General features: G+C 44.6%; 1 long non-coding RNA gene across 1 annotated transcript; it reads right to left on the bottom strand.

Moving 5' to 3' along the window:
* Positions 1 to 5725: 5725 nt before the first annotated feature.
* LOC106726812 lies at positions 5726 to 14961 on the bottom strand. Its single transcript, XR_001362915.1, has 2 exons — positions 14503 to 14961; positions 5726 to 5984 (listed from the first exon to the last, which is right to left on the bottom strand). It is a non-coding gene; the product is annotated as an uncharacterized LOC106726812 (long non-coding RNA).
* Positions 14962 to 15033: the final 72 nt, after the last annotated feature.

Genomic DNA, 15033 nt, shown 5'->3' on the forward strand with positions numbered 1-15033 from the left:
AATAAAGAATGGAATAATGCAAATGAAGGCATAAGAAATGAGCAAACACAGGCTACATGAAATTGGAAGTAAAGGCATTATTGCCTCAAGAGGGTCCACAGCTAGTAAATGACTATTGAAAATTCCTCAAATTTAAATCAGATGCACATGGAAACTTTGTTTAAGCCTCCCCTGTCCCCTTTGTCAGTAAATCTTTCATCATGAATCCAATTTCATGATGTAATCTTAGTATAATTTAGTAGCCTCAAAATTACATAATATGCTCAGATTCAATTGCAATTACTAATTGTTCTAAACTAAACTGATTGACTCCTGGCCAGAGTAGGTTACGGGGAATGGCCAGCAATAGATGAGTATATGTTATTGCTGGTGTGTCCGCTAATCAAGGTTAAAAATGTCTTGATTGCAAGATCTCAGATGATCTGGGGCCATTCAGATTGTGTTTGACCCAAGTTTACATGTTAAAAGCTTTTAAGAAGAAATGGTTTGTAAGGTCCATGGATTCTACCTTTTCATAGCTCTGACATCGGTTCATGTCTGTCCATGTCCACCGCTGTTGCTCAGGTCCGGGCCACCACTATCTTCCATCTCTGTCTCCACTCTTACCCCCTCTCAATTCGTTCTCCACACCGTAGTGGCCAGGATGGTATTTCTAAAACGAAACATGGGACATGGCAGTATCATGTCACTCTCCTCCTGAAACTTGCCAATGGTGGTAGCTGCACAACTCATGATGGTGGTGATCACACAACTATGAGCATCCAGCAAAATCCATAGAACTGCATTCACAAAGACAGTAACTTTTTCTGTATGTAAACTATACCTAAATAAAACGGACTTTAAAAATCTCCAGTGACAGTCATTGCCCTCGAGGTAAAACGAACCTTTTATCTCAGGGCAGTGATATCATGCAGTTAGATATTCATCGTGGGCCTGGATTCAAAGCCCAGTCCCAAACATCACTTGTTAACTGGGTGACCTTGAGCAAAACCACCTGAACTCTCTGTACTCATTACCCTTATTAGTCAAAATGATAATGATAGTGCCTAGCTCTTAGAGCTGTCATGATGATTAAGTGAGGTAGTTCCTGTAAGTATAAAGCATTTAGAACAGAGCCTGTTGTGGAAGTGCTCACTCAGTGTACAATATTCCTAACAAGCTTTGTAATACCCACAATTAGAAGCTGTATTCGTTTTCTAGGCTTGCCATAACAAAGGACCACAAAATGGGTGGCTTAACCAACAGAAGTGTATTGTCTCCCAGTCCTGGAGGCTAGGAGTCCAAGATCAAGGTTGGCAGGGTTGGCTACTTCTGGGGGCTGTGAGGAAGACTGTGTTCCAGACCTCTCCCCTAGCAATCGGGCATCCCTTGGCTTATACCTAGATGCATCACCTCTATCTCTGTCTTCATGTTCACATAGCATTTTCCCTGTGTGTGCATCTGTCTCCAAATTTCTCCCTGTTCATAAGAACACCAGTCATACCCTCCTCCGGTATGACTTCATCTTAACTAATTACATCTGCAACAACCCTATTTCCAAATAAGGTCACATCGTGTGATATTGGGGTTAGAACTTGATGTAAATTTTGGAGAGACATACTCAACCTGTGACAGGCCCTGGCATATCGTGTTATCACCTCTGCCAATAATATCTCTTCCAACGACTTCCCACACCCACAAATTTGTTTGGCAAACTCCTAGTGAGATAGGTATTGCTACTTCAGTTAGAAACTGCTTTCTTGGAAAAGTCCTCCCTAACATGTTGCCAGCCCACCAATTCCATTAGGGCCTTTCTGGTGTTCTTCCAGAGTCCCTGTATCAATACCTCCCACAACCCTTGTCACTTTGCACTATACTTGCTTATTTACCAACCTATCTCCCCATAAGACTTCAAATAACTCACAGACAAGAACTGCTTAATATTGAGCCTCAGAGCCCAGATGGATTCTTAGTAAATATTTGTTGAGTTAATGAATGCTAATGTGCCTTTTCATATTCTGGACAACACCTATTTTATGTTTCTATGAATGTTTAGAAGAAGAAAACTGCAAAAATTAGAAAGCAAACGTTTTTAAGCAACATATCAGTTGGTGTTTAGTTTGAAGATCAGAAATCTGCTAGGTATTTCAAATAAAAGGTATTTAATACAGGGAATTGATTGCACTGTTGTTGGATGGATATAAAAGCAACAAAGGGAATGCTAAGAAAATCTAGATATGAGTAACTGCAGGAAACTGCCATCACTCCTAGGACTGGGACAACAGAAGGGAAATGGAAAGGTTGCCAGAAACTAAGAGTGAGAGGGCGGTGCCATGCATGGCTGAGGCCGAGATCTCAGAGAGGCAGAAACCACACAGCCGTAGCTTGGACCTCTGATAGAGCGTGCTCTGCAAGTTGCTGAAGGTAGAGTTGCTGACTGTCCTCTGCTATCAGAGGGAAACACGGGATACCTAGCAAGGAACTCCAAGTAGTTTGCAGACATCTAGCCCCAGCATCACAGGGCAGAGATAAGAAGGTGGGGAAGGAGCTGAGAGTCAGTTGGTACATACACAGCACAAGCAACGAACCTGATACAAAGCTGGGGTTAGAACTGTAATTAGGAAAGATTCTGCCCAGGGGGTTCTAACCCTGGCCCTGCCACAGGCTGACCATGTCCTTGGACAAGCAGCTTCCCTCCTCTGGCCTTCACGCTCCCCATCCACGGTGCGGGGGGGCGCAGCTAGGTGATCTCTAAGGGCCTTTCCAGGTATGAGCAGAGATGTGACAGGAGAAGCACCAGGAGTTGCTGAGGATTTCTGAGCGATGTTGTCATGAGGATCTAGCACAGGCTTTAGCCATCAAACAAATCTGACATTTCCTTTTCCCCTTTCTGCAGCTACTGTTTACATGTCCCAAAGAAGGCAGAGGAAGGAAGTCAGGGCCGCATTGCTCCAATATGGTGACTCCCTTAGACAAACTGATTCCAAAATACCCATTAAGGGGAATGTCCCACATTCAGTTAAATGAAAATATAACCGAAATGCAGGGGTGGGGGAAGGACGGGGAAGGAGCACGTGGGGAGGAGGCCAGTGAAAAAAAGCACATTTTGTGGAGACACACAGACTCTAACTCAAGGGTCCTCAAACTATGGCCCGCGGGCCACATGCAAATACAAATATTGTATTTGTTTCCGTTTTGTTCTTTTACTTCAAAATAAGATATATGCAGTGTGCATAGGAATTTGTTCATAGTTTTTTTTTAAACTATAGTCCGGCCCTCCAACGGTCTGAGGGACAGTGAACTGGCCCCCTGTTTAAAAAGTTTGAGGACCCCTGGTCTAACTCAACAATGTTTTTCAGGTCCGCTCATCCTGGCCTTGCTCTGCCTTGTTGGGAGTTCAGTCTCAGTCGTGGTGTAGGGAGTCTCAGTTCAAATCTCAACAGAGCCACATGCCAGCAAGGCATTTATTTTTGCTCTTTTGAGCCTGACTTTTGTGCCCTGCACTTCTGCCTACCTCTCAGGATCATAAGGATCAAATGAGCTTATATGTGTGCAAGTGTTATCTCAATCCGGGTATTATTTAACAAGTGTGGTCATTTTATGAAAATGCATTAAGCATGAAAATGCATTTATAAAAATCTATTGCGTATGTTTAAGATTTTTGCACATACATGTATGTTTTCGACCTCAGTAAGAGAATTACTAAAAAAAAAAAAAAAACAACCCAACAACACAACACTATACGAAGTAAAAGGTTATTTAAATATAGTTTAATTTATGAACTAATGGCAGTATCGGGTGATAAGAAGTGACCTACTTAGATAACAGAGCCAATAGTGTGAGTAAATATATAAAGGAGAGCTAAGCACTCTAGATTTCACAGACATAGCTAAAATTCTGTAGGCATATCCCTTACTTAATTCTAGCTTTGAAAAGGGAGCACATTTCGTGTAGAGAATCTGGAAACTATAGGAAAGCATGGAGAAAAAAAATAGAAATTAACCGGAAGTTCACTCTCTCACACACATACAAAATGAAAACTTCTCCATGAATTGCAAATGCTAATGGATTATGAGGGACTCACTGGTGAGAATGTTCTATATTCTCTTCCTTCTTTTCTACTTCTTGACAGACTCAGAAATTGAGAATTTATATAAGGCAGGCAGAGGTACAATGCAGGGACCTACAGAAACCAGGAAGGTTTATAACCAGTGTAACAGCTGGGATGAGCCTGTGCAAGTGCCATGATAAATGGCAGCTGACCACTGCCCTGAAAGACAGAGGCATTAGGGAATGGTGGAGACTATGGCAAACTCAAGACCATGTGCCCAAAGGACTACTTAGCTCCAACCCATAATTCTGTAGTCCTGGTGTGTCTGGGTCACTGATGCTTTAAAGAGAAGTTGGTCATCTGGAATTTTATGTGAAAATCCCCAATTTTTTTTTTAATGTTAGTACCTAATTAATTTTTTAACTCTGTGGGCCAACCCAAAGACATCTGTAGGGCAGATGTGGCCTATGGCTGCCAATTTGCCACCTCTGCTAAAAGCAAAAAAGGGAAGGGAAGGGTTCATTCAAGGTCTTAGGCAGGAAAGTAGTAGGAACCGAATTCTTGAGGCAGCACATGAGAAGGAGATACTAGAGTGGGGAAAGACTAGGTGGTGAAAAGAGAAAATTCCAGATGAGTGATGACTGGAGCAATGGAGAGGGAAGCTGGAGAGGAGAGGAGGGGGTGTGGTGTTGGGAGAATCGATGCAGGGAGGGGCCTGGAGCCCAAGAGGGGTATCAATGTAGCAGTGTTCAAGTTTGAGGAAGGAAGTGCCTTTTTCCGTAACAGACAACTACAGAGGAGGAACTGCTTAGCATTAGAGAGGCCTTCTCCCTAAATAGCAAAAGGACTAAACAAGCCATTGACTCTGGGGCTGCATGTGGGCTGAGCTGTCTGGACCAGAAGTTGGGGGGAAAGGAAGAGGAACAAAGTTAAAACCAAGTCCTCTACCTTGAAGGGACTGGGATGCTTAGTTTGGATTTATAAAGGCCCAAGGGAAACCTGGGAGCTGGCTAGTTTGCTTGCAAAAATCATTCACTGAACATGTCCATGTGGCAGGGGTTCCTGCTGGGGCTAGGTTTGGGGACTACTAGTATAGTGATCAGCAAAAACAAATACAATCCATGTTGTTCCTGTCCGGAGGGAGTCTTCTGGACAGATATTGAGTGAATAAGCTCACAAATACATGCAAAGGTGCAAAACTGAGATAAGTGTTGAGAAGGAGAGGAACATGGGTAGTGAGGGTGTGTCCCACAGGGTGGGGACCTAGACTTCCAGAGGAAACGAGGATTCAGCTGAGAGCTAAGGGATGAGTAAACACTCATGAGGTCAACAGGGGAAGGAAAGGCTTGTAGGTATGGGGAACAGCATGTGCAAATGTCTGACTCACAGGAAGGACTGAGAAGGCCCGTGTGGAGAGCGCACCAGGAGGGGCTGTGGGGTGGAGGAAGGATGAGGCTGGTTCTGTGCGGTTTGCAAATGCCTCCAGAGAGAGGCCACGGACACACTTTTCATTAGAGACTGATGACGGTGTTTGGAAGTTGTTTGCTTTTAGTTCATTAAAGTAAAAATCCACCATTTATTCTACACATCCCAGGCCCCGTCCCAAATCATTGTCTCACCAATCCACATAACAGCCTCCGGAGATCTGTGTCCCCTTCCCATTGCTGGGTAACAAACACCCCCAACACTTAGCGGTTTCAGCAAGAACCATTTTATTTTTGTCTCTGGATTGTGGAAGGGGTTCAACTGGGTGGGTTTTTCTTGGAGCTGTTAATGCGTTTACAGCCAGATGGCGGCTGGGGCTGGAGTCACCTTAAGGCCAGGGCTACGCGGGAGTGACTGGGGGCATCGCTTCCCTTGGGGCTCCTCCAAGTTTGGGCTTCCTCATTGCCTGGCTGTCTCTGGGTCGTGTACATGGTGGAGGTCTTCCCCCAGAGCAGGTAATTCAGGAGAGCTAGGCAGAAGTGACAGTCCTCATTAGGACAGGCCCCGAACTGCCACAGTGTCACTTCTGCTGGATGCATTGGGCACAGCAGTCACGAGTCAGACCAGAGTCCAGAGCAGCGGTTCTCAACCTGTGGGTCGAGACCCCTTTGGGGGTCGAATGACCCTTTCACAGGGGTCGCCTAAGACCATCAGAAAACACATATATAATTACATATTGTTTTTGTGATTAATCACTATGCTTTAATTATGTTCAATTTGTAACAATGAAAATACATCCTGCATATCAGATATTTACATTACGATTCATAACAGTAGCAAAATTACAGTTATGAAGTAGCAACAAAAATAACTTTATGGTTGGGTGTCACCACAACATGAGGAACTGTATTAAAGGGTCGCGGCATCAGGAAGGTTGAGAACCACTGCTATGACCAGCCCCAGTTTACAAGTGAAGGGATCAAGGTTGAGAGAGAAACTTTCCCAAGATCACAAGTCCAGCAGCAAGAGGCACAACCAGAACGCAGACCCAGGTTGACCCGACTCCCAGACATCCTGGATGGAACCACTGTGATATTCCTGTAACGGGACAGGACGGAGCAGTGGGAAAGTCAGGTTCTGCTCCCAGCGCTGCTGCCGGCTCACTGTGTGACATTGTCCTCCTCCCCTGTGGGCCTCAGGCTCCCATCAACACCGGGAGGGCTGGGCGGCCCTAGGTTCTGGGGTCCTGAGGGTGTGTGCTGCACCCTCTGAGCTGGTAGGAGGTCACCAAATGGCTCCTTTCCCTGTTAGGGCATCAACATGTCAGCCCCAGAGCAGGCCGGCAGCCTCTGCTCTTCCTCCTTCCCTTTCCTCTTAGCAACGCTCACTCTGCTCCCCTGGCTGCTGTGTTTACCCAGCCTCTCCTCCTCTCTCCCCTTAACTGCAACCATGAGCGGGGAGCAGGGCTCTCAGTCTCTCCCTCCACAGCTCCACAGCCTCCCTTGAGCAGCTTATTAAATTCTTGACTCGGAAATTGACAGGGGCTGAGGCCAACATCTTTTTCCTGCCAGACAGGGCACACCAGGCTTTGCCGCACTCGGCAATAATTGGTCCGTCAAGAGTGTGTCGAATGAGAGCTTGTGTAGGTGAATCCACGCTCTCATTCTGTGCAAACCGCTCAGCTGTGCACTAGAGAGCAAACCCACTGAGGCCAGGAATTGCATCTGACTTCCTCACACTGCATCCACAGTGCCTGGCCCATAGTCGGCAATCAACGAGTATTTGTTGGTGGCATCAGCTAACATTTAAAAAAATCCCTGTCATTTAATTCTTTCAATGTCCATTTTATGGCTCAATTTGTCCTCAAAAATATTTGAGTTTAATCTGCCTCTTCTTGTCTATTCTCATTTTTTTCTATTTCTTTCTCCTTATTGGTTTTTGTGAGTCAGATATCCGCCCCCCGCCCCCCGCCCCCGCAACATTCCCTTTCAGCTTAAGCCAGTGAAATGTAAACGTGCCTCCAGGCTTTTTGCTTGTCTTTTCAGTCTCAATTAAAATGTCAGAATAAAAAACTGGAGCAGAGGTTGAGAGTCAGAAGCCGCAGCTTCTAGACCCATTTCTCCTGCAATCTGTGTGGCCTTTTTCAAATCCCTCCCTCACTGTGGATCCCAGCTTCCCCATCTAGACTCTGAAAGGGCTGCAGTATCCTTTTAGCAATGGAAGGCTTGCACAAAAGTAATTTTATGCAGAAGCAGGATATAAAAAGCAGGTACAGGTGGAGCAGCTCTGATAGGAGGAACTGGTCTCTGTGCCTCCCCCACCTGCCCCCACAACCCCACCTACGCTGAAGCAGGGACTTGACTGAGCTAGGCAATCCTTAAGGGCACTCCAGTTCTGGAGCAGAATGATTCATAGCCGTGTTAATGCACTGGACTGTCACGAAAGGCCCACATCAGTACAGAGAGGCAGGGGCACGCACTTGTGTACACTCCAAACAGAAAACAGGCCCCAGAAGCTGCTTTAGCAAGCTCAATCTTTTCTCTCACAGCTTCCTCATTTGTTCAAGTTTTTATTTTCATTTCCTGATTTCTTCTCACATCCTTCCTCTTCCGCCTCCAAAGAAGTTACTAAAAATTATAATAATTTCTACTTCTTTGCTGTTTTCTGCTGCACATCCTCTCCCCTTTCTATGCCCTCTCCACATTTAACATCAATAGTTAACTTAGCACTTACTATGTGCCAGGCCAGTTCTAGCCACTTTGCAGACATTAACTCATGTGATCCTCACACCAACCCCATGAGGTTGTGATATACTATCATCAACACCTCAATTTACAGCTGAGGGCATCAATTTACAGGGAGAATAAGTAACTTGTTCAGGTTTTATAGCTAAGAATCAGAGAAGCAGGACGTCAAACCAAGCAATTGGCTCGAGCTGCTTGCTCCAGAGCTGCTCACAGGACCAGGCCTGGCCTGGTCTTCATCTGAAACCACGGCTTTGCTTCTCCCACTCCCTGACTGGTTTCTCTTGGGAGCCCTCCCTTCATCCATCACTTGCACACAAACCTCATCTCAGCAGCAGCTGCCAGGAAATCCAACCTAAGACATCTCCCAAAAATCCACGCCAAAAGCTACCACTGTCAGTTCACACAAAGGATTTTTCCCCTGTTGGATCAGTTTATTTATTCATTTAAGTACCACCCTTCGAGAAACAAATGTGATGTCATGAAATTGAAGGTGTGCTAGCAATCCAGAATGATGACAATGACGATGGTGGTGGTGATGATGAGGATAATGACAAGAGTAAACACTGTGCTAAGTTCCTTAAACACATGATTTCATGTAACCATCTGAGGATAATGACAAGAGTAAACACTTTTTTTCTGGAAACACTGCTAAGTTCCTTAAACACATGATTTCATGTAACCATCAGAAGCTCCCTCTGAGAAGACAGCTATTCAGGGAACACCTCCACTATAAAGACAGCCACCGCCAGACACCTCACCTCAAACCTATCTTCTAATCATTAGAATATTTTAACTTCCATTTTGATGACCAATCAAAGCCTCAGATTTGACATGGCCATACCTGAATCCATTACCCTTCCTGTCCTACGGACACTCAGTCCACTGCTCAGCTCACCCTGTTTGGCAATGGCCCCCACTCCTCGGACTCACCTCCCAACCGCCAGCCACTCCAAGTTCTGCTGATTTACTCTCCTGCCCTGTCTGTTGGTTCTCTCTCTTTTTTCCAAACCCAGCTTCTCACATGTTCTTTCTATTCCCTCAACAAACATCCGAGGGCTTTGAGCCTCATTTTAAATAGGAACACTTGGAGGCCTGGAGGGTTTAAACATATTGTCTGAAGCCTTCAGCTGGTTCAGGGCAGAACCAGGACTGGAACCCAGATCCACCTGGCTCCAAAGCCCATGCTCTTTCTATCACAGCAGTGCATCTCATTAGCACAAGTCTAGGGCTGAGATACCTTTAAATATAATAAAATTATTTTAAATCCTTCAGCAACACTACATTAAATAACAGTGTACTAAGCAGGAGTTGTTCCCCTTTCAAATTTTTTTCAATCTTGTAAAATAGATGGAGGAAGCCCCATTTAGTGTTACAATACCATTAGTATCTCCCCAAGGCTCACTAATCTTCCTTTTTAATAAAAAGAGAACAGGCCTCAGGTTCAGAACTTTGGCAAGGAACAAAATTTAGCTAGAAATAATTAACAATGTTTTGTACTCATGGTTACCTTCTATTTATGGCAGATGACACCAGTTTTTTTCCACGTGCAGTAATGGAAGTAAAACAAAATTTTCTTTAAAAACAAATGTATTTGAGTTTGAGAAGCAAGTTGATGTCAAGAAAAATATTTTGTAAATAACAGTACACCTGCTACTCAGAATAGCAGGGTTCCGGATGGTGAAGTATGGGGGAAAGAAAACTGTAGCCGAGCTGTTTTGTAGGATATTGATAGTTGTCACTTGCCAAGTCCTCAGCAGCTCTTCAGAGTCAGGAACTCATCGCCTCAATGGCCCTCAAGGTGCTTCCTTCCCACTACAGGCTTGTTCAGTTTAGAACGAGAAAGCCCTTGGGTGCCCCCTAGCCCAAACTCCTACTCCCATTCCATGGATAAAGATGGAGGCTCGAAAAAAGAAGGTGGCTTTTTAAGGTTATAGATACCAAGTTGTTCTGGGACCAGAACCTAGTTCTACCGATCCCCATCTATGCTCTCTCCTCTACACCAAACTGCTTCCGTTGCAAAGAAACATTCATCAAGACACACTCTTTATTCCCATATCTGAAGGAGAACCCACTCAATCAGTCCCGCTCAGATTCAACAAGGGAATCAAGCCCTATGCCCTAAGGCACCCTGTACAGAATAGGGAATGACTTCATCTCTCTCTATGTCCCTAGGAAGGTAATAGCTATGTTCCAGCCTTGGGAGGAATAGTCACTGAAACAATTTTCTGTACGGTTAATTCTCTTGCAAAAACCCAATTGAGAGCCCGACCAGTGTGACCCAGTGGATGAGCGTTGACCTATGAACCAGGAGGTCACGGTTTGATTCCTGATCAGGCACATACCTGGGTTTCAGGCTCAATCCCCAGCAGGAGGCATGCAGGAGGCAGCTGATCAATGATTCTCTCTCATCATTGATGTTTCTATCTCTCTCTCCCTCTCTCTTCCTCTCTGAAATCAATAAATATATATATATATATTTTAAAAAAACCAACTGAGAAACCGTACAAGAGTTTAGCCCCTTTGAATGACTGAATTTCTTCAGGCCCAGGAGTCCTTCCTATGACCAACTGAAGTTTCTCCTGCTTTAATTTAATACCATCTCCCTTTGTTCAGCCCCCCTGAAACTCTGAGAATTTATTAGCATGTCTCTCATTAAATGCTAGCATAGCAGGAAATTAAATCCATCTGGTATAACCAGCTGTTCTGAAAGCTTTCCTGGTTGCTCTGTCGACTTTATGGTTGCCAAGGTGATTGCAAATTGATTGTTTGATGGCTTGTTCTAGGATCATTCCAGGTATTGATGTTAAGGTTAGACGTCAAACAGCCCAAGAATGAATGTTAGAGACCTGCCGTGATGTAAAGCAAACTCTAGAGACTCAAGGGAACAAGGGGTATTTAATCTGAAGAGAAGAAAGCTTAGGAGAACTCTAGGGAATTCTCCCAAAAGTTTAAGGACAGTCTTGGGGAAGAGTAGAGACTTGTTTTGAGTGGCCTCAAGGGGGCAGACTTAAGACCTACGGGTAGATGCTCCATGAAGATGGATTTCAGTTCCATCTGAATAGTTGGAGAAATATACACTGACAAGGGCTGGTGAGCTTGCCTAAACTGGAGAGGGCTGTCTAAGAGTTCGGTGGACGCATTGTGTAAGGGGCTGACTAGACTGGGAGGTGCTTCATTCAAAACCACTAGCATCTATAACTGCATGATAATGGTGAGTTCCATTATCATTCTTTCTCAGAAACCGAATTTTGTCCCCCTTTTCATTCTTTTTCACAGCAACTTAGATTTAAAATAAATTACTCATTACCCATGTTCAAAGGCTGTTTCACAATATGATATAAAAAGACACATACGCATTCTATATACAGTGGGGCCTTGACTTACGAGTGTCCCGACTAACGAGTTTTTTGAGATACCAGCTGTCTCTCGGCCAATTTTTTGCATTGAGTTGACAGAGTAATTTGAGTTAATGAGCTCCTTAACAAGCTCGGTCTCGGAACAAATTAAACTCATAAGTCAAGGCCCCACTGTACACATTTTGATTCAAAAAGAAGATAACAGTCAGAGCTATCTCTTTCCCAAGGCAGTATGCTAAGCGTTTTACATGCATTTAATCTTATTTAATGTGAATTTCATGAGATGATACTGTACAGAGATAATATTAAAGACAAACATTTAAGACCGTCATTTAGAAAGAAACCCGCAGATGTTTCTCTGCTCCGGGGACTGTAAAAATGGAAGGAATCTTGTCTCAACCAAAACCAGGATAAGATTTTCCTAAGCTGTCCAGCTACTGGTGTGCGGGCATTCCCTGGCTCCACAAAAACTTGCTCCTATTCAAACATTCTTTCGGTCAATCAAGATATGTGTGTGTTTTTCCCCTGTTTGGCAGGCAGGAAACGATAAATCGGTGTCTTAAGGGATTGACAAAATAAGTAATTCGACACTATCAATCACCATAAAAGAGCCTGCTTTTGCTTACATCAGATAAAGGTGTATTTAGTCTACTGAGAACTTCCCAGTTCAACTGTAGCATTAACTCTGTGAGGCCGCAAGTCCTGTAAGCAGTGCCACTCCTCTGCTGAGAAATGACAGGACGGCGTTAGGCACTCAAAGTAGGTGAGGCTAGAAGCTGCCTTGGACTGGACACTTATTACTGTACTTTATTCCTCGTTTGCAAACTGGAGTGGGGGGGGGAGAAAGCTAAATGATCTATTAAAACTCTTTCCCATTTTAACTCTCTAATCCTATAATTCTAAAAGGAAGTCAGGATTAGACTCTGGGCATGAAGACAAAACCTTGAAATTCCTACCAACTTGGTGATGGGGGGAGGGAAGAGAGAGAGAGAGAGAGAGAGAGAGAGAGAGATTGTCTATTCAGTAAGGCTGGTGGGCAAAGGCCTGGAACTTCCTCAATGACATGAGCAGTGTTCCCTCTTGATTTAGTGTTTGTGGGTTTTTTTAAAAGGTGTTTCCCAAAATATTCAAAGTTGTGACTTATGTTTATATCTAAATAATCAATTCGTGCTTGTCCTAAAAGGACTTTCTTTGTTCTGTTTTGTTATGGGGAGGTTAAACAACAAGTGTATTTATTCCATAGCTTCACAAACAGGAAGGAGCCTTTAAATGACTTAGTTCCACAATTCGGGGCAGACTTATATTTAAAGAAACGTTGTTGCATAACAGGCACTGCCTCTTCCGAAAATGCATCATGCCAGAACCAATTTTGGAAAACGCAAATATGAGGTGGGTATATTTTGAAAACTATGTGAACATAATAGGGCCCTAATGAATATTGGTGGCTTTTATGGGAACTATTTGTTTTTTAAGGCATCTGTCTTGCAAAACCCATCTCTGCTTGTGAAGGAAGTTAAAGGGGGTGTGTAGGTGGAATTCTGTTTCTGGGCTTTGCTTCTGAAGTATTAGAAGACAAACAACATATTCTGAACTGCTAAGTAAATTATATAAATTTTATTTATTACCCATATTTGTGCAGTATTTATAACCCATGTTTGTGTGACATTTATATGTGCAAAAGCCATTTTTTACCTTTATGATATCATTCGATTCTCACTCAGCCCAACCAATGGAACTGACTTTATTCCTGGTTTAGAGATGGAGGAAATTAAGCCCTATCTCTTTTACCTGCCTAAGGAAAGTGAGCTAGAAAGTTCTAAGGCAGGGGGTTCTGGAACCTTGGTATCCCAATTCCAGTTGGAGTCCTTCTTCCCTATACCCCATCCCTTTCTGCATTGAATGAATTGAAAGATGGGTTTTAGATTCAGGCAGGCCTGGCTCAGCTTCTGCCTCTGGCTCTGCCTGGCTATGTTCCTCTTTGAGCCCCATTTGTGAATTAAGCTAAAAACAGTACCCAATTACCCCCTACTCACACCATGGGACTGTGGGAAGAATTAAATGGAATAATGTATGAAAAGCACATAGCAGAATGTTCCATAAATGTTAGCCATTGTTGTTATTATGTAATCAACAAAGTATGCTGGTTACACTGTAGGAAATACTTAAAAAACACACACACACACACACACACACACTACTAATACATGCGAAATCAAACCTGAAAAATGAATTTCTTTTTAATAGTAAAGTCCTATACCAGATGCAAAGGATAGTACTGTATTTCATAGACAAAGACCCTAGTTGGAAAGCTTGGCCTGATATTTTTATTTAAGGAGAAATGATCTTTTGCTTTCTGTGCCTGCAAAACGTCCTTAATGCTAGCCAGAGTAATAACCCGAGTCCTTTGAAATTGCTATTTTTCAAAGTCGGAAGCCACAGAATAGCGGCAATTTCAAATGGCTCACCCCAACAGATCAACAAACGTCCCAGCAGATGAAAGGATGTTTCTAGTTGCAATGGGATCACTGAAGAAGTTGAGGTTGAAGTGAAAACTATTCCATGTTCAAGGCGTTTTCATTCCAACAGAAAAATGAAGGAGTTGATGCCACACTCCCAAGAATGAAACATTAAAGCATACCACTTTCTCTCTCCGTCCCCAAACACACACATGCATATAGTACACTCCAGCTCCAAATGAAACCCAAAGTCTGAAACGGTATGTCTCAATGCCTGCAAATTTCCAAGGAGGGCACCAAAGTACTTGACAGCGAGCGCGCTGAGGAAATCAGCAGCTGTTGAAGTCACCTCCTGAGGTCTTGCCAAATGTTTGAAAGGGAATATGTCTGTGTCCCTATGTGTGTGTGTGTGTGTGTGCGCGCGCGCGCGCGGGAAGGAGAGGGGGACCGCGACGGGGTCCGGGTGCATGGTGAGGGGTTTGGAGTACCTGGATGGGGCGCTCTGCTCGCCTCCAAGTGAGCGCTCGTGTGTTGTTTACTTCTGTGTGTGCCCATGCCTTTCTGCTTCTCCGTGCTTCTGTGTTTGTCTCTGTGTTGGGCAGGGTGACTTTGCGCCTGTCGGCTTCGGAGCTCGCCAGGGTGTTTGTCGGTGCGCTGCACGGGTGTGTCTCAGTCTATGGTTGTGGTTCCGTATAAGCCCGAGCATGTCTGTCGGGGTGCAAGTGTGCCTGTCGGTGCGTGTCTCCATGGGCACTCGCCTCTGTTTCCGAATGTGGGGGGAGTGTCCGCGTGCCGCCCTCTGACCTGAGATCTCAGTCCCCACAAGCGCCCAGGGCGGACAGGTAGCAGCCACAGAAGAGCCCAAAGCTCCCAGGTTGGCTGGTAAGCGTGCCAGCCCCAGCGCCAGCCCTCCGGAGCCAGCCAGGGGAGCCAGGAGGGGTGGTGGCCCGGCCTCAAGGGCAGGAAGAGGTGGGGGCCTCGCCCCTTTGGAGAGGCCGGTGAGCCATTGGCGGAAAGTT

The sequence above is a fragment of the Myotis brandtii genome, unplaced genomic scaffold (assembly GCF_000412655.1).
Source record: "Myotis brandtii unplaced genomic scaffold, ASM41265v1 scaffold32, whole genome shotgun sequence".
In the NCBI taxonomy this organism is placed as follows: Eukaryota; Metazoa; Chordata; class Mammalia; order Chiroptera; family Vespertilionidae; genus Myotis; species Myotis brandtii.